A 23,936-nucleotide genomic window follows, 5' to 3' on the forward strand; every position below is an offset into this window, starting at 1 on the left:
TTTTTGGAACAAACGTGATCCAGAGGACTTGGAGTGTAAGTCAAGAAGCAGCCGAGGCTCCCACGATATAGGAGGCCCCCCTGTAGGGCGCGCCCCCCTGTCTCGTGGGCCCCTCGGGTGGCCACCGACGTACTTCTTCCTCCTATGTATACCTACGTACCCCGAAAACATCCAGGGGCACCACAAGACACAATTTCCACCACCGTAACCTTCTGTATCCGCAAGATCCCATCTTGGAGCCTTTGCCGACACTCTGTCGGAGGGGGAATCGACCATGGAGGGCTTCTCCATCAACATCCTTGCCCCTCCGATGAGTTGTGAGTAGTTTACCACAGACCTACGGGTCCATAGTTATTATCTAGATGGCTTCATCTCTCTTTTTGGATATCAATACAATGTTCTCCCCCTCTCTTGTGGAGATCTATTCGATGTAAACACTTTTTGCGGTGTGTTTGTCGAGATCCGATGAATTGTGGGTTTATGATCAAGTTTATCTATGAATAATATTTGAATCTTCTCTGAATTCTTTTATGTATGATTTAGTTATCTTTGCAAGTCTCTTCGAATTATCAGTTTGGTTTGGCCTAAGATTGATCTTTCTTGCCATGGAAGAAGTGCTTAGCTTTGGGTTCAATCTTGCGGTGTCCTTACCCAGTGACAGAAAGGGTTGCAAGGCACGTATTGTATTGTTGCCATCGAGGATAACAAGATGGGGTTTATATCATATTGCTTGAGTTTATCCCTCTACATCGTGTCATCTTGCTTAATGCGTTACTCTGCTCTTATGAACTTAATACTATAGATGCAGGCAGGAGTTGGTCGATGTGTGGAGTAATAGTAGTAGATGCAGGCAGGAGTCGGTCTACTTGTTATGGACGTGATGCCTATATACATGATCATGCCTAGATAATCTCATAACTATGCGCTTTTCTATCAATTGCTCGACAGTAATTTGTTCACCCACCGTAATACTTATGCTATCTTGAGAGAAGCCACTAGTGAAACCTATGGCCCCCGGGTCTATCTCTTATCATATGTGCTTTCAATCTACTTTTATTTGCATCTTTACTTTTTGCATCTATCTTATAAAATACCAAAAAAATATTTATCTTATCTTACTATCTTTATTAGATCTCACTTTTGCAAGTGGCCGTGAAGGGATTGACAACCCCTTTATCGCGTTGGTTGTGAGCTCTCAGTTTGTTTGTGTAGGTGCATGGGCCTTTTGAGGAGCCTCCTATTGGATTGATAACTTGGTTCTCAAAAACTGAGGGAAATACTTACGCTGCTATTGCTGCATCACCCTCTCCTCTTCGAGGAAAACCAACGCAAGCTCAAGATGTAGCAAGAAGGAATTCTGGAGCCATTGCCGGGGAGGTCTTCGCTCAAGTCAAGACATACCAAGTACCCATCACAAACCCATCTCCCTCGCATTTACATTATTTGCCATTTGCCTCTCGTTTTCCTCTCCCCCACTTCACCCTTGCCATTTTATTCGCCCTCTCTTTCCCAATCTCCTCCTCTTCGCTTGCCTTTTTCTGTTTGCTTGTGTGATTGGATTACTTGTTGCCATGGCACAAGATAATACCAAATTGTGTGATTTCTCGAATACCAATAATAATGATTTCCTTAGTACTCCGATTGCTCCTCTTAATGATGTTGTGTCTTGTGAAATCAATACCGCTTTGCTGAATCTTGTTATGAAAGATCAATTCGCCGGCCTTCCTAGTGAAGATGCCGCTACTCATCTAAACAACTTTGTTGATTTGTGCGATATGCAAAAGAAGAAGGATACGGATAACAATATAGTCAAATTGAAGTTATTCCTGTTTTCACTTAGAGATCGTGCTAGAGTTTGGTTTTCGTCTTTGCCTTTAAATAGTATTGATTCTTGGAACAAGTGCAAAGATGCTTTTATATCTAAGTATTTTCCTCCCGCTAAGATCATCACTCTTAGGAACAATATTATGAATTTTAAACAACTTGATCATGAGCATGTTGCCCAATCTTGGGAAAGAATGAAATTGATGATTTGCAATTGCCCTACTCATGGTTTGAATTTATGGATGATCATACAAAAAATTTATGCCGGTTTGAACTTTGCTTCTACAAATCTCTTAGATTCGGCCGCGGGAGGCACGTTTATGGAAATCACGTTAGGAGATGCTACAAAACTTCTTGATAATATTATGGCTAATTATTCTCAATGGCACACCGAAAGATCTTCTAGTAAAAAAGTGCATGCTATAGAAGAAATCAATGTTTTGAGTGGAAAGATGGATGAACTTATGAAGATGTTTGCTACTAAAAATACTCCTCTTGATCCCAATGATATGCCTTTGTCTTCTTTGATTGAGAATAATAATGAATCTATGGATGTGAATTTTGTTGGTAGGAATAGTTTTGGAAACAATGCTTATAGAGGAAACTTTAATGCTAGGCCGTTCCCTAATAATTCCTCTAATAATTATGGAAATTCCTACAATAATTCTTATGGTAATTTTAATAAGATGCCCTCTGATTTTGAGAATAGTGTGAAAGAATTTATGATTTCTCAAAAGAATTTTAATGCTTTGCTTGAAGAAAAATTGCTCAAAGTTGATGATTTGGCTAGGAACGTTGATAGACTTTCGCTTGCTGTTGATTCTCTTAAACTTAGATCTTCTCCTCCTAAGCATGATATCAATGAGTCTGTCAAAGTAATGAGAATTTCCATTGATGAGTGTAAGGAAAGAACCGCTAGATTGCGTGCTAAGAAAGATAGCTTTATAAAAGCGTGTTCTTCTAGTTTCCATGAAAATAATGATGAGGATCTTAAAGTTATTGATGCGTCTCTGATTAGATCTATGTTTTGCAATATTAATTTTGATGATTATGGGATTGATGATGAATCAACTTTGCCTAGAAGGCGTCCCAAGAATTCGGAGTCTTTAGATCTTGATGCTAAATTTGGTCAAAGTGAGATTGGAGAATCCTCAACTTCTAATAACATTGAACCTACTATCTCGGATTTCAATGAATTTGATTATGGTAATTGCTCTTTAGAAGGTTGTATTTCCTTGTTGCAATCCGTTGTTAATTCTCCTCATGCTTATAGTCAAAACAAAGCTTTTACCAAACATATTGTTGATGTGTTGATGCAATCTTATGATGAAAAACTTAATTTGGAAGTTTCTATACCTAGAAAACTTAATGACGAGTGGGAACCTACTATAAAGATTAGAATTAAAGATTATGAGTGTTTTGCTTTGTGTGATTTGGGTGCTAGTGTTTCCACGATTCCGAAAACTTTATGTGATATTCTAGGTTTCCATGATTTTGATGATTGCTCTTTAAACTTGCACCTTGCGGATTCCACCATTAAAAATCCAATGGGAAGGATCAATGATGTTGTTATTGTTGCAAATAGAAATTTGGTGCCCGTAGATTTTATCGTTCTTGATATAGATTGCAATCTTTCTTGCCCTATTATTCTTGGTAGACCTTTCCTTAGAACGATTGGTGCGATTATTGATATGAAGGAAGGGAATATTAGATTCCAATTTCCATTAAATAAAGGCATGGAGCACTTTCCAAGAAATAAAGTCAAATTACTTTATGAATCTATCATGCGTGCTACTTATGAATTTAGTGCCAAAGATGGCACCCGTTAGATCTATCTTCGCTTTTATGCCTAGCTAGGGGCGTTAAACGATAGCGCTAGTTGGGAGGTGTCAGGACCCCGACTCAATGCCACATCGATCTAGCATGTAACACCTCATATCACTTTGCGGCCTCACGCACGGTACTCCCACGGGTGTCGCCTTACCTTTGCCCGGGACCGTTTGCGTCTTTTGGCACACGTATATGATAGTGTCGCTAGCATCCATATGATAAGGAGCCCGGGCTGACATGGCTAGTCGTAAACCCAAAGTGGCACAAACTTACAGGGACAAGCATCCATGACCCAACATCGAACGTGTCGGTCATCATCGGGTGAATCCAGGCTGTAGCACTGGGCTAGCAGGACTCCGGTGAACCGGGCTGTAGCGGGCTAACAGGACTTTGGTATTCATCGCGTGACATTTCCCCGAAGGGACAGACACAGGAACGAAGAAGGACACATGCCGGCCAGCCTAAGTGTTCCGGAGCAGTAGCAAGCTACCATGGCTCGGTGGAAACACTAGGAGACATTTCCCGGTAAGAGAGGCTACTAAAGATAAACAACTAGATAGTCAGATCCCACACATACCGAGCATTTCAATAACATACACACAATATGCTCGATATGTGCAATACAACATGGCATCACAAAATGACTCTACGACTCAAGTAGTTATTCAATAGGCTCCGAGGAGCGAGATATTACAAACATGGGTCTCATGACCCGACATTCAGAGCATACAAGGCAAAGCACATGCGGAAGCTATGATGTCTGACTACAGACAACTATAAATGAAAAAGGCTGAGAAGCCTGACTATCTACCAGATCCTGCCGAGGGCAAAAGATCGTAGCTGAGGTAACAAGCTAAACGTCGAAGTCCACATGGAACTACTAGTGAGACTGAAGTCTCTCTGCAAAAACATAAATTAAGCAACGTGAGTACAAATGTACCCAGCAAGACTTACATCAGATCTATCTACATATGCATCATTATCAACAAGGGGGTGGTGGAGTTTAACTGCAGCAAGCCAGCTTTGACTCGGTGGCTAACCTGAACTACGACTGCAAGTAACTCTTTTGAGGTGGCGCACACGAGTCCACATATTCACCATATCAATACACCACCATGGATCCGCTCCCGTCTCCCTATGAGAACACCATCCATAGCACTCACGCTTATCTTGCATATTTTAGAGTGTCCACTTTCACTTGTCTATGAACTATGCAAGGGGTCCAAGTTTCCATATCCGAGGAATCCGGCTATTCGAATAGATAATGATAACCCTGCAGGGGTGTACTTCTTCACACACGCTCTCGCCACTTACCGCCCTGTACACGTCATGTACCTCGGCAACCTTCAAGCGGAAGCCGGGCGAGGGAGTCGGCCACGACCTGACTAACCGAACAAGTCTCTAGTCCAGGTTTATCGCCTATTCGGGTTCCATCCGCCAGGAGATCCGGCCGGGGTGTCGCTTACGGCCCCAAACGATGTGTGCAGGGTTCCCAAGCCCACCAACCGGGTGACACTTGGTACACCGGGCCACTGTGCCTAGTCTGTCCCAAGCCCACCTGTACCGGGTGCCACTTGGTAGACTACTAACACTACCTACAAACACCAGAAACTAGTTGCAACTCCTGGACAGAGATCATGTTGATTAATAAGTCGAGAGGGGTCGAGTTACCGGAACCCAATGTGTGGTAGTAACTGGTCATGGATCACAGCCACAGAACTCAGTTCCTAAGGACGGCTGCAATGAGACAACCCACCATGTACTCCTACATGGCCTCTCACCGCTACCTTTACCAAATCGTGTTCACACACTTAGCTCACACACAATAGGACATGTTCACACGCCTCTGATTCATCCCCGATGAATCAGACCTGACTCAACTCTAAGCAGTAGCAGGCATGACAAACAAGCATGAATGAGTAGGCACATCAGGGCTCAAACAACTCCTACTCATGCTAGTGGGTTTCATCTATTTACTGTGGCAATGACAGGTCATGCAAAGGATAAAGGGGTTCAGCTACCGCAGCATGTAACAGATGAATCGGTGTTGTCATAATGCAGTAAAAGAGAGCAGGAGCGAGAGAGTAGGATTGTATCGGAATGAACAAGGGGGTTTTGCTTGCCTGGCACTTCTGAAGATAACATTGAGTCTTCATCAGTGTCAACGATCACATCCTCGGTATCACGTCTATCGAGAGGGGACAAATACCGGCAACACAGAAGGGAACACAATCAATGCAATGCACAATATGATGCATGATCATGACATGGCAAAATGAATGTGTTTTGGGCTAATGCAACTAGCAACAGATTAAATGAAGTTGGTTTGAATACAAGATTCAAATTCAAACTCCATATGTGATTATTTAAATGCCATTCACTTCATTTGTCCTAAACAGTAGTGATAAGTTGTTCTAACATGCATGAAAATGGTACAGATGGATTCCTTGAATTTTTCTGATAATTTTTCATATATAAATTATTTAATTTGGAGTTACGGTTAATTTTCTATGATTTATTGAAGTTTATACAATTTTCTGGAATTTTCTGAATATTTATAAAATAAACTAAATTCCAGAAAAGGAATATTGTGTCAGCATGACGCCGGGGTGACGTCAGCAGGTCAAAGGCGTCGACCAGGTCAAACCTGACCTGTGGGGTCCACTGGTCAGTGACCCAGTCAACTAACCAAGTTAGTTAGCCCTAACTAACTTAGTTAGCCGGGCAGGGCCCGCATGTCAGTGGCCTATCTAATTAGCTGAGTTAATTAACGCTAACTAATCTAACACTAATCAAGCAGGCGCCTGGGCCCACATGTCAGGGGGTCAAACCCCGGGTCAACTCGCCGGAGTTGACCCGCGGCTCGTCGCCGGCGGAGCCAGAGACAGCGGAGGGGGTCGGAAATCCTCCTCCGGTGACCAAAACAGCGGCAGCGATCATCTACGCGTAGCTGGCGCTCAGCCGCATCCATCTAGGCAAGCGAGAGGGGCTGAGGTCGAACGGGCTCGCCGGAATCGAGCTCGCGGCGGCGGCCGGAGCTCGGGGTTGGTGCGGGTTGGCGCTAGGGGGCACGGCAGGTCGCACGGGTGGGCGCGCTCGGCTCCTGGAAGGGTGCTGAGCACGTTGCCGTGCTCGGGAGGTAGCTACGGTGGCTCTAGCACCGTCTGCGTCATCGCCGGCGGCGAGGAACTGTCGGCTCCGACAGTCGGGGTGGTTAGAAGGCACGGACGGGCACGGGGAGAGAGGGGAAATGGACAGGGGCTCACGAGGGGTCGGGAGAGAAGCTCGGTGGGCTCGGGGAAGCCTCTGCAACGGCGAATTGACGACGGCGATCTCCGGGCACCGGAGATGAAGACGACGACGCTCCGGTCGACTGCGGCCTCCTCTGGTCGCGTGCGTCGCGTGTGTAGCTCCACGGGGTCAGGGCGGAGCTCAGGGATGCATAGTGGGAGCGAGGGGGTGGCTGTGGCCCCGGTAAACGGCGTCGGCGGCGATGGGCTCCGCTCGGGCGCGTGAGGGAGAGAGAGCAGAGCAGAGGAGGGGGAGGAGCGAGGGAGAGCGCGAGGGGTTCCAGGGAGAGTGAGAGAGAGGCCAGGGTGTCGTGGCGTCTCCAGGCGCATCGAGGAGGGAGGCAACCAGGCAGGAGGTGGCGCACGGCGGCGCGCGCGGCCGACAGGCAGCTGCCTGCCTGCTCTGGCGGGAGGAAGCAGGTGGCTGGCACGGGCCAGCACAGTGCTGGGCCGGCCAGCGGGCTGCCAGGTAAGGTCAGGTAACTCTTCTGCTTTGTTTTATTTTTTTTCTATTTCTGTTCTGTTTTATTTAATTGGCACTGAATTTTAATTCAAACAGAATTTGAAAACAGTGCCAAAACTCCCCTGGATATTTTTAAGTCACTTAATGGACTTCTCCACATATACAAAAAATATCTCAGGTCATTTGAAAATATATTCATTATATATTATGAATATAACTCCAAATTCAAATAAAATATTGATTTAAAATCAGAGCCCAATAATTCCTTAGAAATGTCCCAAAATTTTGGTTTGATTTATAACTCTTGCCAAAATTGTCAGAGCTATTTCTAGGGCATTTTGGATTTACTGATTGCAATTTTAGGGTTTCTTGCCCCTCTTTTATTTAGGGTTTTGAGGCTTCTGAATTCCTCAGTTCAAGTTTTAAAAATTTAAACATGATGCACACACTAGGCAGCACCAGAAGCTAGGGATGTGACAACTCACCCCCACTAAACAAGAATCTCGTCTCGAGATTCAAGCGTAGAGTAAGATGAAGGGGAAACGCAAACTAGTATAATCTTCACGATCCAGGTTGCACTTCAAATGAACGTTGATTTAAACACCATCTTTGTCTTGTCGTCTTGCTCTGAGAATTCCAGCTAATCATGGCACGAAGAGGAAAGGAAAACTCTGGAAGGATCGGTCTTCTCGAAGGTCGAACAACTCAGGATTAACTCCCGGAATGTGACATAGCAACATCTCTCGAGCTGAGAGACGAAGCATACCTCTAGAGGGATGGAGTGGAGCAGGTGACGAGGTTCACTAGGTAGACAACAATTCCACACCTAAGAAGGTGGTAAACGATTGTCAACGTAGCGAGGAGTTGAGTTGCCATGATATCACGACGAAACATCCTGGAGGAGGGTGATTCATAGATTATTACCTTAAGTGGCAAAAAGAATTACTTTTGATTCAAAGATCATTGAAACTCTTTATACCAGCCTAAGGCAATCACAAGCGATCATTTTAGAGGGGTTCGGTAGAATGGCATACTCGAACTTGGATGATGTGGATTACCTTGTTGAAGACAACGTAATGGATGAATTTCCTTATCACCGGAGATGAAAGAGACCCATGGTAGAATGGCACATTGGCGGTGCAAGCTAGGAACAAAATGCAAATGCTGGGAATGATTCTGGTAACTGGGGAAGAACCCAACAACAGAGAGTGAATTCACTGTTTGAAAAGATCATAGCATTGCCGAGGAAACTGAGGGCAAACCCAGTTAGTGCCGATGATAACACGTAGCGCTTGTGCGTGCTCTCAAGAACTTGGGCATTTCCATAATCATCAAGGTTTTACCAACATCCGTGTCAAGGATCCTGGCAACACAACATACCACCATGATGAACAACGATGGACGATGCAGATGCATAGGAAGATAACATCAACTCAGGTTTCACCCTAGCGAGGCCAAGGAAACAAAATCTGGACGATCGACCGAGAGACATTTAGCACTCCGCTCCTAATGTTCTCCTTGATGTGCTAGCGTAATCCATAGATAATTATGGTTGGATATCTAGAACATCAAGTAAAGGTCGGACTTCGGGAGCACAAGAATCATAAGGAACAACTAGGGAGTAAATCCTACGAAGTCCTTGTGGGAAGGTGGCCAACTTCCTCAATCAAGTTACTACAATAATAGGTCTTCTGGCTGGGTGTGTTGGCCACGACATCCACTTTACCGGTTATCGAGGGACCAATATTATAGTTCTTGGGAAATATTCCAACCATCATATCTGCCTGAGACTCAGATCTGGTTGGTGTCAGGATAGTCCAGACTCATCGAGTCTAGGAAGAAAAATGAAAGTTTGCAACACAAATCGACGAGATGACGTTGCGAGATTCTCGGGGAATGAACTACGATAGTAAGCCCCAAAAACACGAGCCGGTTCTGCTACAACATGTGAACATGTTGTCCAAGACAAGCATGACCACAACGTAGTCTTATAATAAAACACTACCGAGTTCAGGAGGGGAAACCATCATTAATGACATCGAAGTCTCCACGCGTGGAAATCCAAAGAGTTTACCTTGGACAGACTCCTTTATCTTTGAACAACTCAATCAGTGGCTTGGTGTGCTAGGATATACATATGGAATGAAGATGATCAGTCTAACAGACCACAGAATTCTTCGCACGTGCATGACTGACTTGGGATGATTCCAGAAGAGGTAAAACAAGCCTTCTCAAATTCATGGCGGCAACTTGCATCAAGTGCACATGAATTAGAGGGACTCACTTCTTTTGTCTAAACATATGCTTCACGAACGAGTCATGAAGATAATGCTTACACAAGTTTCCAACAGTAGCTTAATGTTCAACAAAATCATGGAGGAGGTAAAGATGTTGTCAATGGGCTCAACAACAATTCATCCAGGTTTCCATATTAGTGGAATTCCACAATTATGTGAACAAGGTGATAGCATTGGTCAGGCCCGAAAGATATAATGGTGTATGCTCAAGGAACAACCACGAGTAAGACAACATTACGAATATCGCTGGTTCTGATTTGATTTGACGATAGCCCATACTCAAATCAAAGGTTTGGGTAAGATAATAGATCCATCAATTGATCACGAGGATCAACCAATAAAGATATCATCTTTCTTCAACACACACCACACAAGAATATCCCTTTGGAATGGACTAAGTCAGGCAAGCTTTTATCTTCCAACTCTCCAAGTTGTTGTCTAGCTTAACCAACTAGCTCAGGGGTATCCAACACGGATTCTTGGAGAAATAGGGGTTTACAGGAATAAACCAACTTGATCACGAGATCAACATAGTGGTCAGGCGACAACCTGGTGATACTTCCGAGAAGAAATTCGGAATATCATGAACCACCGGTATGTTACTAAGCTCGAGAACAATCTCGCTTTTGAGGGCAAGATGATATGATCAAATGAGTGAGGACTTGACAAGATCCTAACTCATCAATCGAAGGGTGTACCGAAATAAGGACTAGGTAGCACGATCAGTCTTAGAAGGATGATTCAAAAACCAACACGCTAAGAATGAAATTATTATCCTTTAACTACCAAGCAACGAGGTTGCTGGGAGTATTGATTTCACACATCACAATTCATTTGTCGGTATTCCGGTTGCATCAACACGAGGGCCGAGGAATGGCTAATGATGGTGAGAAGTATCACTACGTCAAAATTCATGAGAGTTGGTGCAGTTCTCATGACAATTCTGACATAAAGGGGGTAATACTCCAAGGTAGAACAGAACCAAAAGCTGGATTGGCATTTGATCTGCGGAATACAACTACTTTGACCCAATCCTAGATATGGATGAGGTACTGGAGTTTGTTTCTCCAAGTCATTCAGGACAGAATGGCTTGACGGACCACAAGAGTAATAGGCATCGATAAACGAACGCACGCATACTCTTGACTATCAATTGATAGACGAGGGCCAGAAAACAACTAAAGAAGGACAACTCAAAGGAACATATGATTTTCCAAGTTGTGGATGCATGGACTAGCATGTCGAACGAATTCAACATATTTCTTCCGGATAACCCATGCAGAAAGGTAGAACTGGCAGAGTCACAATATATAATGGAGAACTCATCAAGAGCACTCTGGTTGTCATCGTTCAGTTCAACGAGGAACTTCTGCCATAAGTAGTTCATGGTATTTGGAAGAGGAAGATACCACGGACTTCGAGGACTATCGCAAAGTTACTAATATCCTGAAGGAACTAGCAAACACTATCAACATGAAGTAAGTAGAGTGGATCTCGGGTTCAGAACCCAGGAATAGAATACCTACTAACTAAATGGCATCACGGGATGCTTTTGATAATGACGGCCAGAATCATCACACTGGAACACAATCATGGCTAAATTACTAGATGACTCCCTAAACACCTAGGGCCATAATAGTAACTCCAACATAATGTCAAGGCAATAGGATACCTCAACTCAACAATTAGTGTGATTGAGCTGGCATAAAGGAGCATCGAAACCAGAGGAAAAGGATTTTGCAAATGCATCAGACTATTTAGAAACCTGGAATGACTCGGACAGCATAACGGCTGTAAATGCTCAGAAAAGATTTGAGACATTCACAAAAATGGTGGCATAACCACTCAGAAGCACAATATCAGGGTTTCGAGATCATCAGAGACATACCGAAATAGTAGGAACTGGACTGAGGCTTAAATCCAACAATCTTACAAGTCTACGGATTAGTAACACGTGATCCTGATAGAAAGAAGAGATAGCCTAGTTCCTTAACCCCGTAGGAAAGATAAGATGACTCAGATCAGAAGGCATAAGGTATAAGGAGTAAAAGAGCCTTATGTTCCCATCCCACAATCAATTCCCTTACATATAACTAAAGCATTTCTAGACTCAACTTCGACCAGTTTGGCTTGGTAATCCTACAGGCAGTCAAGCTCTGATACCAACGCTGTCAGGACCCCGACTCAATGCCACATCGATCTAGCATGTAACACCTCATATCACTTTGCGGCCTCACGCACGGTACTCCCACGGGTGTCGCCTTACCTTTGCCCGGGACCGTTTGCGTCTTTTGGCACACGTATATGATAGTGTCGCTAGCATCCATATGATAAGGAGCCCGGGCTGACATGGCTAGTCGTAAACCCAAAGTGGCACAAACTTACAGGGACAGGCATCCATGACCCAACATCGAACGTGTCGGTCATCAGCAGGTGAATCCAGGATGTAGCACTGGGCTAGCAGGACTCCGGTGAACCGGGCTGTAGCGGGCTAACAGGACTCTGGTATTCATCGCGTGACATTTCCCCGAAGGGACAGACACAGGAACGAAGAAGGACACATGCCGGCCAGCCTAAGTGTTCCGGAGCAGTAGCAAGCTACCATGGCTTGGTGGAAACACTAGGAGACATTTCCCGGTAAGAGAGGCTACTAAAGATAAACAACTAGATAGTCAGATCCCACACATACCGAGCATTTCAATAACATACACACAATATGCTCGATATGTGCAATACAACATGGCATCACAAAATGACTCTACGACTCAAGTAGTTATTCAATAGGCTCCGAGGAGCGAGATATTACAAACATGGGTCTCATGACCCGACATTCAGAGCATACAAGGCAAAGCACATGCGGAAGCTATGATGTCTGAGTACAGACAACTATAAATGAAAAAGGCTGAGAAGCCTGACTATCTACCAGATCCTGCCGAGGGCACAAGATCGTAGCTGAGGTAACAAGCTAAACGTCGAAGTCCACGTGGAACTACTAGTGAGACTGAAGTCTCTCTGCAAAAACATAAATTAAGCAACGTGAGTACAAATGTACCCAGCAAGACTTACATCAGATCTATCTACATATGCATCATTATCAACAAGGGGGTGGTGGAGTTTAACTGCAGCAAGCCAGCTTTGACTCGGTGGCTAACCTGAACTACGACTGCAAGTAACTCTTTTGAGGTGGCGCACACGAGTCCACATATTCACCATATCAATACACCACCATGGATCCGCTCCCGTCTCCCTACGAGAACGCCATCCATAGCACTCACGCTTATCTTGCATATTTTAGAGTGTCCACTTTCACTTGTCTATGAACTATGCAAGGGGTCCAAGTTTCCATATCCGAGGAATCCGGCTATTCGAATAGATAATGATAACCCTGCAGGGGTGTACTTCTTCACACACGCTCTCGCCACTTACCGCCCTGTACACGTCATGTACCTCGGCAACCTTCAAGCGGAAGCCGGGCGAGGGAGTCGGCCACGACCTGACTAACCAAACAAGTCTCTAGTCCAGGTTTATCGCCTATTCGGGTTCCATCTGCAAGGAGATCCGGCCGGGGTGTCGCTTACGGCCCCAAACGATGTGTGCAGGGTTCCCAATCCCACCAACCGGGTGCCACTTGGTACACCGGGCCACTGTGCCTAGTCTGTCCCAAGCCCACCTGTACCGGGTGCCACTTGGTAGACTACTAACACTACCTACAAACACCAGAAACTAGTTGCAACTCCTGGACAGAGATCATGTTGATTAATAAGTCGAGAGGGGTCGAGTTACCGGAACCCAATGTGTGGTAGTAACTGGTCATGGATCACAGACACAGAACTCAGTTCCTAAGGACGGCTGCAATGAGACAACCCACCATGTACTCCTACATGGCCTCTCACCGCTACCTTTACCAAATCGTGTTCACACACTTAGCTCACACACAGTAGGACATGTTCACACGCCTCTGATTCATCCCCGATGAATCAGACCTGACTCAACTCTAAGCAGTAGCAGGCATGACAAACAAGCATGAATGAGTAGGCACATCAGGGCTCAAACAACTCCTACTCATGCTAGTGGGTTTCATCTATTTACTGTGGCAATGACAGGTCATGCAAAGGATAAAGGGGTTCAGCTACCGCAGCATGTAACAGATGAATCGGTGTTGTCCTAATAAAGTAAAAGAGAGCAGGAGCGAGAGAGTAGGATTGTATCGGAATGAACAAGGGGTTTTTGCTTGCCTGGCACTTCTGAAGATAACATTGAGTCTTCATCAGTGTCAACGATCACATCCTCGGTATCACGTCTATCGAGAGGGGACAAATACCGGCAACACAGAAGGGAACACAATCAATGCAATGCACAATATGATGCATGATCATGACATGGCAAAATGAATGTGTTTTGGGCTAATGCAACTAGCAACAGATTAAATGAAGTTGGTTTGAATACAAGATTCAAATTCAAACTCCATATGTGATTATTTAAATGCCATTCACTTCATTTGTCCTAAACAGTAGTGATAAGTTGTTCTAACATGCATGAAAATGGTACAGATGGATTCCTTGAATTTTTCTGATAATTTTTCATATATAAATTATTTAATTTGGAGTTACGGTTAATTTTCTATGATTTATTGAAGTTTATACAATTTTCTGGAATTTTCTGAATATTTATAAAATAAACTAAATTCCAGAAAAGGAATATTGCGTCAGCATGACGCCGGGGTGACGTCAGCAGGTCAAAGGCGTCGACCAGGTCAAACCTGACCAGTGGGGTCCACTGGTCAGTGACCCAGTCAACTAACCAAGTTAGTTAGCCCTAACTAACTTAGTTAGCCGGGCAGGGCCCGCATGTCAGTGGCCTATCTAATTAGCTGAGTTAATTAACGCTAACTAATCTAACACTAATCAAGCAGGCGCCTGGGCCCACACGTCAGGGGGTCAAACCCCGGGTCAACTCGCCGGAGTTGACCCGCGGCTCATCGCCGGCGGAGCCAGAGACGGCAGAGGGGGTCGGAAATCCTCCTCCGGCGACCAAAACAGCGGCAGCGATCATCTACGCGTAGCTGGCGCTCAGCCGCATCCATCTAGGCAAGCGGGAGGGGCTGAGGTCGAACGTGCTCGCCGGAATCGAGCTCGCGGCGGCGGCCGGAGCTCGGGGTTGGTGCGGGTTGGCACTAGGGGGCACGGCAGGTCGCACGGGTGGGCGCGCTCGGCTCCTGGAAGGGTGCTGAGCATGTTGCCGTGCTCGGGAGGTAGCTACGGTGGCTCTAGCACCGTCTGCGTCATTGCCGGCGGCGAGGAACTGTCGGCTCCGACAGTTGGGGTGGTTAGAAGGCACGGACGGGCACGGGGAGAGAGGGGAAATGGACAGGGGCTCACGAGGGGTCAGGAGAGAAGCTCGGTGGGCTCGGGGAAGCCTCTGCAACGGCGAATTGACGACGGCGATCTCTGGGCACCGGAGATGAAGACGACGACGCTCCGGTCGACTGCGGCCTCCTCTGGTCGCGTGCGTCGCGTGTGTAGCTCCACGGGGTCAGGGCGGAGCTCAGGGATGCATAGTGGGAGCGAGGGGGTGGCTGTGGCCCCGGTAAACGGCGTCGGCGGCGATGGGCTCCGCTCGGGCGCGTGAGGGAGAGAGAGCAGAGGAGGGGGAGGAGCGAGGGAGAGCGCGAGGGGTTCCAGGGAGAGTGAGAGAGAGGCCAGGGTGTCGTGGCGTCTCCAGGCGCATCGAGGAGGGAGGCAACCAGGCAGGAGGTGGCGCACGGCGGCGCGCGCGGCCGACAGGCAGCTGCCTGCCTGCTCTAGCAGGAGGAAGCAGGTGGCTGGCACGGGCCAGCACAGTGCTGGGCCGGCCAGCGGGCTGCCAGGTAAGGTCAGGTAACTCTTCTGCTTTGTTTTATTTTTTTCTATTTCTGTTCTGTTTTATTTAATTGGCACTGAATTTTAATTCAAACAGAATTTGAAAACAGTGCCAAAACTCCCCTGGATATTTTTAAGTCACTTAATGGACTTCTCCACATATACAAAAAATATCTCAGGTCATTTGAAAATATATTCATTATATATTATGAATATAACTCCAAATTCAAATAAAATATTGATTTAAAATCAGAGCCCAATAATTCCTTAGAAATGTCCCAAAATTTTGGTTTGATTTATAACTCTTGCCAAAATTGTCAGAGCTATTTCTAGGGCATTTTGGATTTACTGATTGCAATTTTAGGGTTTCTTGCCCCTCTTTTATTTAGGGTTTTGAGGCTTCTGAATTCCTCAGTTCAAGTTTTAAAAATTTAAACATGATGCACACACTAGGCAGCACCAGAAGCTAGGGATGTGACAGGAGGCAACCCAATTTTCTTTATGTTTTTTGTTTTTGATACTGTTTACTAATAAATATTGCATTGCATATACCTTCTGTTTATATGTGTTTTTATCTTTTAATTAGTGTTTGTGGCAAGTAGAACCTATAGGATAACCTACGATGATAGTTGATTTGATTCTGCTGAAAAACAGAAACTTTGCACACACGAATATAATTTTGTTAAATCACAGGAACGTGATTTTGCGTTGATTCTTTTTGATTCTGTTCAATAAACAAATTGTACAGGACTTCCTATTTTGGTAGGATTTTTAGAGTTCCATAAGTTTGCGTTAGTTACAGATTGCTACAGACTGTTCTGTTTTTGACAGATTCTGTTTTTCATGTGTTGTTTGCTTATTTCAATGCATCTATGGCTAGTAAATTAGTTTATAAACCGTAAAGAAGTTGGAATACAGTAGGTTTAACACCAAAATAAATAAAGAATGAGTTCATTACATTACCTTATGTGGTGGTTTTCTTTCACTAATGGAGCTTATAAGATTTCCTGTTGAGTTTTGTGTTGTGAAGTTTTCAAGTTTTGGGTAAAGCTTTTATGGACTATGGAATAAAGGGTGGCAAGAGCCTAAGCTTGGGGATTCCCAAGGCACCCCAAGATATTCAATAATAGCCAAAATCCTAAGCTTGGGGATGCCCCGGGAAGGCATCCCGTCTTTAGTCTTCATTCATTGGTAACTTTACTTGGAGCTATATTTTTATTCGCCACATGATATGTGTTTTGCTTGGAGCGTCGAGTATTATATTAGTCTTTGCTTTTTAGTATACCACAATCATCCTTGCTGTACACACCTTTTTGGAAAAGCCTATTTGATTAGAATTTGCTAGAATACTCTATGTGCTTCACTTATATCTTTTGAGCTTGATAGTTTTTGCTCTAGTGCTTCACTTATATCTTTTAGAGCACGGTGGTGTCTTAATTTTGAAGAAATTACTAGTCTCTCGTGCCTCACTTATATCTTTTTGAGAGTCTTTTAGAATAGCATGGTATTTTCTATGGTCACAAAGTTGGTCCTAGAATGATGAGCATCCAAGTTGGGTATAATAAAACTATCATAGAAAAAGAATTGGATGCTATGATCAATTTGATGCTTGATAATTGTTTTGAGATATAAAGTTAGTAATGTTAGGGTCATGCTAGTGGGTAATTATGAAATTGAGAAATACTTTTGTTGAAGTTGGCAAGTCCCGTAGCATGCACGTATGGTAAAAGTTGTGTGACAAATTTGTTGCATGAGGTGCTCTTTTGATTGTCTTCCTTATGAGTGGCAGTCAGGGACGAGCGATGGTCTTTTCCTACCAATCTATCCCTCTTGGGGCATGCGTAGTAGTACTTTGCTTCGAGGGCTAAGTAGACTATTGCAATAAGTATATGAGTTCTTTTTGACTAATGTGAGTCCATGGATGTATGCACACTCATCACTACAAAAAAAGACACATCCGTGACATTTTGGGCCGAACGAAATTTTTTTCTGCCATACATATGACACTTCTATGATGATAATTGTGACAAAACCTGGTATCATCATAGATGTGGTGGGCTCCTACTTCTATGACAAAAAATCATGACAGAAAATGGGCTTTTCGTCCGAGGCGGGCCAGAGACGCAGCTGCATGACATTCTTTGGGCCGTCCATGACGGAAAAAACCGTGGTAGAAGCGAGGGAGAGGAAAATTTTGGGGAGTTGCCAGTTATGGTGGGAGGTCGGGGGCCGAGCAATGCGTGTTTCTCTCATATAGGTACGCGTGTGTGTGTGAGGTGTTGGCTCTAATTGAACCCGAGCGAGGCGTTAAGCTCTAACTGAACCCGAGTGATTGCACTGCAGGCTACGCGTTACTGAACCCGAGCGATCGATCGATGGCTGTTAACTGAACCCGATGGAGCTATTCCTTCGCTACTGCTGCTAACTGAAGCCGATCGATTGGATGAACAGTGAGTGTTGCGGGGGGTTTGGATGAACTGTGAGCGGTGGTGTCGGTGTCAAAACCGGCGGATCTCGGGTAGGGGGTCCCGAACTGTGCGTCTAGGCGGATGGTAACAGGAGACGAAGGACACGGTGTTTTTACCCAGGTTCAGGCCCTCTCGATGGAGGTAAAACCCTACGTCCTGCTTGATTAATACTGATGATATGGGTAGTACAAGAGTAGATCTACCACGAGATCAAGGAGGCTAAACCCTAGAAGCTAGCCTATGGTATGATTGTTGTAATGTATGTTGTCCTACGGACTAAAGCCCTCCGGTTTATATAGACACCGGAGATGGCTAGGGTTACACAGAGTCGGTTACAGTGGTAGGAGATCCACATATCCGTATTGCCAAGCTTGCCTTCCACGCCAAGGAAAGTACCATACGGACACGAGCCGGAGTCTTCAATCTTATATCTTCGTATTCTTGGAGTCCGACGGATAATGATAGTCCGGCTGTCCGGACACCCCCTAGTCCAGGACTCCCTCAGTAGCCCCTGAACCAGTCTTCCATGACGATAAGTCCGGCGCGCATATTGTTCGGCATTGCAAGGCGGGTTCCTCCCTTGAATAATCCAGAGAAGATCATGAACACCAGGATAGTGTCCGGCTCTGCAAAATAAATTCCACATTCCACCGTAGAGAGAATAAAATGCACACTTAGCTCAATCTGCTGACGTATTATGCGGCGTGACATCACACCGCAACCAAGCCTTTGTTTGAATCGTTTTTTACTATACCACCTCAGCACGTTTAGCGAAGCGGTTTCCTTGGCACGTCTTGTCGAAGCAGAGATCGTGTTCCCCTTATTCCGGGATTCTCATCAATACGTGCGTGGGTAACCCAACCGCGCCATTGATGGTGGCGCTTGGGAGATAAGCGAGTTTTACCAGGCTGGTGGGGGACGCATAGTTTTGTCCACCTATATATAAGGGATAAGGATTCACCTTCTCACCTACGCCTTCTTCCTCCTTTGCTTATCCATCCCCGCGAACTCAAGCTCCAACGCCCGAGCTCGCGCATCTCGCCTCGACCTTCTCCAAATATGTCCGGAGCGGGAGGTAAATGGTTGGCCTCCACCGCTAAGGAGGAGGACATCACCAAGCTGCGCAGCGCCGGATACCTTTCTGGCGATATCGCGCATCGGCTGCCCGACGAGGGGCAGCTCATCCCTACCCCTGGGCCTCATGAGAGGGTCGTCTTCCTCCCCCACTTCCTCCGCGGACTGGGCTTTCCGCTCCATCCATTTTTCCGGGGGCTCATGTTTTACTACGGCCTGGATTTCCACGATCTGGCGCCGAACTTCATCCTCAACATCTCGGCGTTTATCGTCGTGTGCGAGGCCTTCCTCTGCATCCAGCCCCACTTCGGCCTGTGGCTCAAGACCTTCAACGTCAAGCCGAAGGTTGTGAAGGGCACGCAAGCGGAATGCTGAGGCGCCATGTTGGGCAAATTGCCCAACGTCCCTTGGCTCGAAGGGACCTTCGTGGACTCCATCAGGGGGTGGCAATCGGGGTGGTTCTACATCACCGAGCCGCGCAAACCCACATGGGCGGCGGCCCCCGAGTTCAGATCTGGCATCCCCACACAGCTCACCTCCTGGAAAGAAAAGGGCTTGTAGTGGGGCAATCAGGTGGAGGTGACGGGACTCCGAGCCTGCATCAAGAAGATGGTGAGCAATAGGCTCAGGCTCGTCGACGTGGTCCAAGTCATGCTCATCCGGCGGATCCTCCCATGCCAAGAACGGGCATTCAATTTGTGGGAGTTCAATCCGGAACAGCACCAGGCGCTAAGCGGGCTCTTTGATACAACATACGAAGGCGCCTGGAGGGTGCTGTTCAAGGGCGCCGAAGCCCCCGCATCCGCGACGGAAGATCGCGGATTCAGCTCGCAGTGTCCAACTGACGAGGTAAGTGATTCAACCCCATTACGGGACACTTGTGATAATTAAATTAACTTTTAGTGGGGTTTCATTCTGCCTCTTCCTTTGACAGGAATGGATGGAGAAGGCCAAGCTGCTTATCAGCCCGGCTCCCATGCCAGAAGACCCAGTGGACGCCCGCTTAACAGGGCTGCTGGTTCCGGCACCGCACGTGGTGCCGGAGAAGAAGGCCAAGAAGGTGGCCGCGGGGACTCGAAAGAGTTCCCGCAATCAGGCGTCTGATGACGACGAGGACTCCTCCCCCGAAGACGAGGAGGAGGAGTACTCTCTCTCGGAGGAGGGAGAGAAGAAAAGGAAGGCTTCCCCCATCGGGGAGGCCGAAGGGTCCAAGAGGGGGAGAACTATCCCCCCGGACAGTTTCGCCAACATCGGCGTTGGCGAGGATGAGTGGCCTCCAAGGGCCAGGCGTCCGGCAAGATCGTAAGTATCCGGATCCTTGATGTGTAATTTCTTTTATGTCGCGTAGTATCCTTCTAACGCCGCATTCTGCCCGTAGTCCGGCCAATGATGATCTCCCCGACTCATCGAGCGGGTCATTGGCTTCGTCGGATGTGAATTCCATCCCGACTGCCTCCACCCCACGCGCCGACGAGGACGTCGAGGTGGGATCCCAGGGAGGGACCCATCAGGAGGAGGCTCCGGAGGCGCCGTCAGGCAGCCTCCCGGACTTCGTGCCGGACTCTACATCGGAACCCGCAGTGGTTCCAGAGTCCGGCAAGCGGCCCCTTCGAAAGAAGGGCAGGACCGTGACGCCGGCGGCCTCCGTCCAACCGGAGGCGCCGGATAACCTGTTGGAGGCGCTTAAAGGCGCTTCCATCGAGGAAGAACACCGCACTATCATGAGTGCAGTGATTGAGAAGGTTCAGCTCGCTAAGAGCGGGCTGACCGAAGCCTGCAGCAGCCTTCTAACAGGCTTTGAGGTAAGAAGTTAAAATTATGTAATGTAATACCGCATAGACAGTAGCCCCTGATGCTTAGTTCGGTGTTCGGAAAGAAAAGCCGGACTAAGGATCTAACAAGATATACGCAGGGTTGCCTAAAATATGTCAATATGGGTTTGCAGGCTGCGCTGCTGACCTCTGCCGCACTAACGGCAGAGGTTGACATGCTGAAGAAGGATCTCGAGCGGTCCGAGCAAGAGCTCGGTCATGCAAAGAAGCAGCTCGAGGAAAAAGAAGGTGAGTAACACCTCTTTGAATAAGTACCTTACAGAAAAGGATTTTGGTTGCAAATAAAATTAACAAGGATAATATGTGTATTGCAGGGGCCACTAACGAGGTGGCAGCCCTGAAGGATGTTGTTGAGCGAGAAAAGCAAGAGGCACGGGTGGCGGAAGTTCGGCAAGAGCTCCAGGCTCTCATGGAAAAGCATGAGAGTTTGGAGCGCGACTCCAAGACTCGAGAGTCCGAGCTTGCCTCGGCTCTCGAAAGTGCCAAGTCCGCCAAGGCCGAGGCCCGTAAGGCCCTTCAGGAAGTTGAGGACATAAAGAAGATAGCGGCGGGTAAGGCATTTTTCATGCAAAGCAGGCATGTTAGTGTGAACTACCTGACACTTACCCGAATTCGGAGCTCTCCAGGGGCGTTTCCAGATCTGCCGCATAGTGCGTCTGATGCCGCCGCATTCTATCGTGGCGAGGAGGGGAGCTCGACGGAGAAGGTCTTCTGGTCTCAGTACTCTGAGGCCGGCCATCCGGTGCCCCCAAGCGACCAGCTGAAGCAGCTGGTCGAACTCCACAAGGTAGCTGAGGAGGCCATGAAGGGTCTCATAGTCCGGCTATGGCCTGGACAGGCCATGCCTGGGAGCTACTTTGGCCTCGTGCGGCGGCTGGTGGATGCATGCCCCAGGCTGGATGTAGTCAAGCGCTCCGCCTGTATTGAAGGTGCTCGTTGGGCCCTTGCCCGCATAAAGGTGCAATGGGGCAAATTGGATGCGGAGAAGCTTCTCACGGACCCACCGCCGCCAGGCAAGGAGTATCGCACGCCGGAGAAGTATTATAAAATTGTCCTGAAGGGAGCCTGCGATATTGCAGATGAGTGCTCCCGAAATGTAATTTTTGAGTGAACTCGCTGTATATTTATCCTGTGCGCTGAAAACTTCGTTCATATGCGCCATGAGCAACGCTTGTTTAATTTAAAATATTACCTTCTGTGCGGCCGTTTATAAAATCTGAGAGATGGCAAGTCGTTGGCTTCAGCCCCCAAGCCACAAGTGCTGGGGTGTTCGGGATAAACTTGAGCACTCTTGTTCCCATTTTTGGGTCCATCTAGGGAGGCGCTCAACACGACGAACAAGGCAACCGGACTTATAATGCTTGAACACTCTCACTTAGCCATAGAATTCTATAATTTTAAATTTCGGCGAAGCCCCTGGTATTCGGAAGACCGAATCCGGGGCGCTATCCACGCCTTCGTCGGACATTATCCGGAACTTCGCTCGAAGCGGCGTGAGTCTTTAAGGACCCGAAAAAACCTCTCGAACAGCGACCAGTCTCTCGCCTTATCATGCCAGTCAGTTTTAGCTTTCTCCACTGAGGCGTTAGCCCGGCTCAACCGGGGCGCAATCGCAGTGGTTCTCCCAGTGCCACCTTAGCCGACAGAACGGAACGTAAGGCACCAAAACGTGGGAGCCGGGCAAACCCAACTATTGACCCAAGACATGATTCGGAGCCGATTCATCTAATGCTATAAGTTCGGGGTGCCGCACTTATGAAAGTGTTCGGACTTTATCACACCATAATTTGGGGAACAGAAGCCCCTGGCGTATTCGGCCGTACCAAAATATACGGGTGCAAGATGTCATGTAATGAACATATATAAAAAAGATAATGCAATTGCAATAAAGAGGTGCTGCATTATTTATGAAAGAAAGTCTGCTAGTAGAGCGGACTGATACAAATAGTGTGGTAAGCAAGGGATTTGGACTAAATAAACATGTCCCCCTCCAGGGATTAGCTGCAGACTTGGTGTATATAATCGAATTTAATGCTCGTAATTGAGACCACCTGAATGTTCGTCGCGGCCTTCTTTAGTCCCTGACTGTTGCATCATGAGTTCGGCAGGTTCGCCACCGGACAGGGCTTCTGGTTAACAGAGTCCTGTGTACATAAAAGAAGAAGAAAAAAATAGAATAAAAAGGAAGTAAGGCGCACTTGTGAGGCCCTGGTGTGGTCGAGCCGCACTCTGGGTCCATTGTGATCGTGCCCCTTTCCCTGCGCCCATGGTATCTCCAAAGCGTAATGATGTACGCGGAATGTTATTCTTGCGATCATGCGTGGGCGAGGGTTGGGGCCGCATTGCTACGCGTGCTCTGATCGCGCCAGGTGGTCTTGGTTGGTATTGCTCCGGGCGCGCTTTGCTGTATCCGGCTTTTTAACTGCCGGACTTGAGAATTGCCTTAGAAGGCTGTCTGTACTTCTGCCGCGAGAGCCGCTGTATGTTCCTCTGTTCGGAGGGAGCGTTCCGTATTCCCATTGACCATGATGACTCCACGTGGGCCTGGCATCTTGAGCTTTAGGTATGCATAATGCGGCACCGCGTTGAATTTTGCAAACGCGGTTCGTCCGAGCAGAGCGTGATAGCCGCTGCGAAATGGGACTATGTCGAAGATTAACTCTTCGCTTCGGAAATTATCCGGGGATCCGAAGACCACTTCCAGTGTGACTGAGCCTGTATAGTTGGCTTCCACTCCTGGGATGACACCTTTAAAGGTTGTCTTTTGTAGGTTTAATCCTTGATGGGTCTATGCCCATTTTGCGCACTGTATCCTGATAAAGCAGGTTCAGGCTACTGCGGCCGTCCATCAGGACTCTCGTGAGGTGAAATCCATTGACGATTGGGTCTAAAACCAATGCGGCGAATCCGCCATGGCGTATGCTGGTTGGATGGTCTCTTCGATCGAAAGTGATCGGACAAGAGGACCATGGATTGAACTTTGGGGCGACTGGCTCCATC

The sequence above is a fragment of the Triticum dicoccoides genome, chromosome 6B, assembly GCF_002162155.2.
Source record: "Triticum dicoccoides isolate Atlit2015 ecotype Zavitan chromosome 6B, WEW_v2.0, whole genome shotgun sequence".
Taxonomy (NCBI): Eukaryota; Viridiplantae; Streptophyta; class Magnoliopsida; order Poales; family Poaceae; genus Triticum; species Triticum dicoccoides.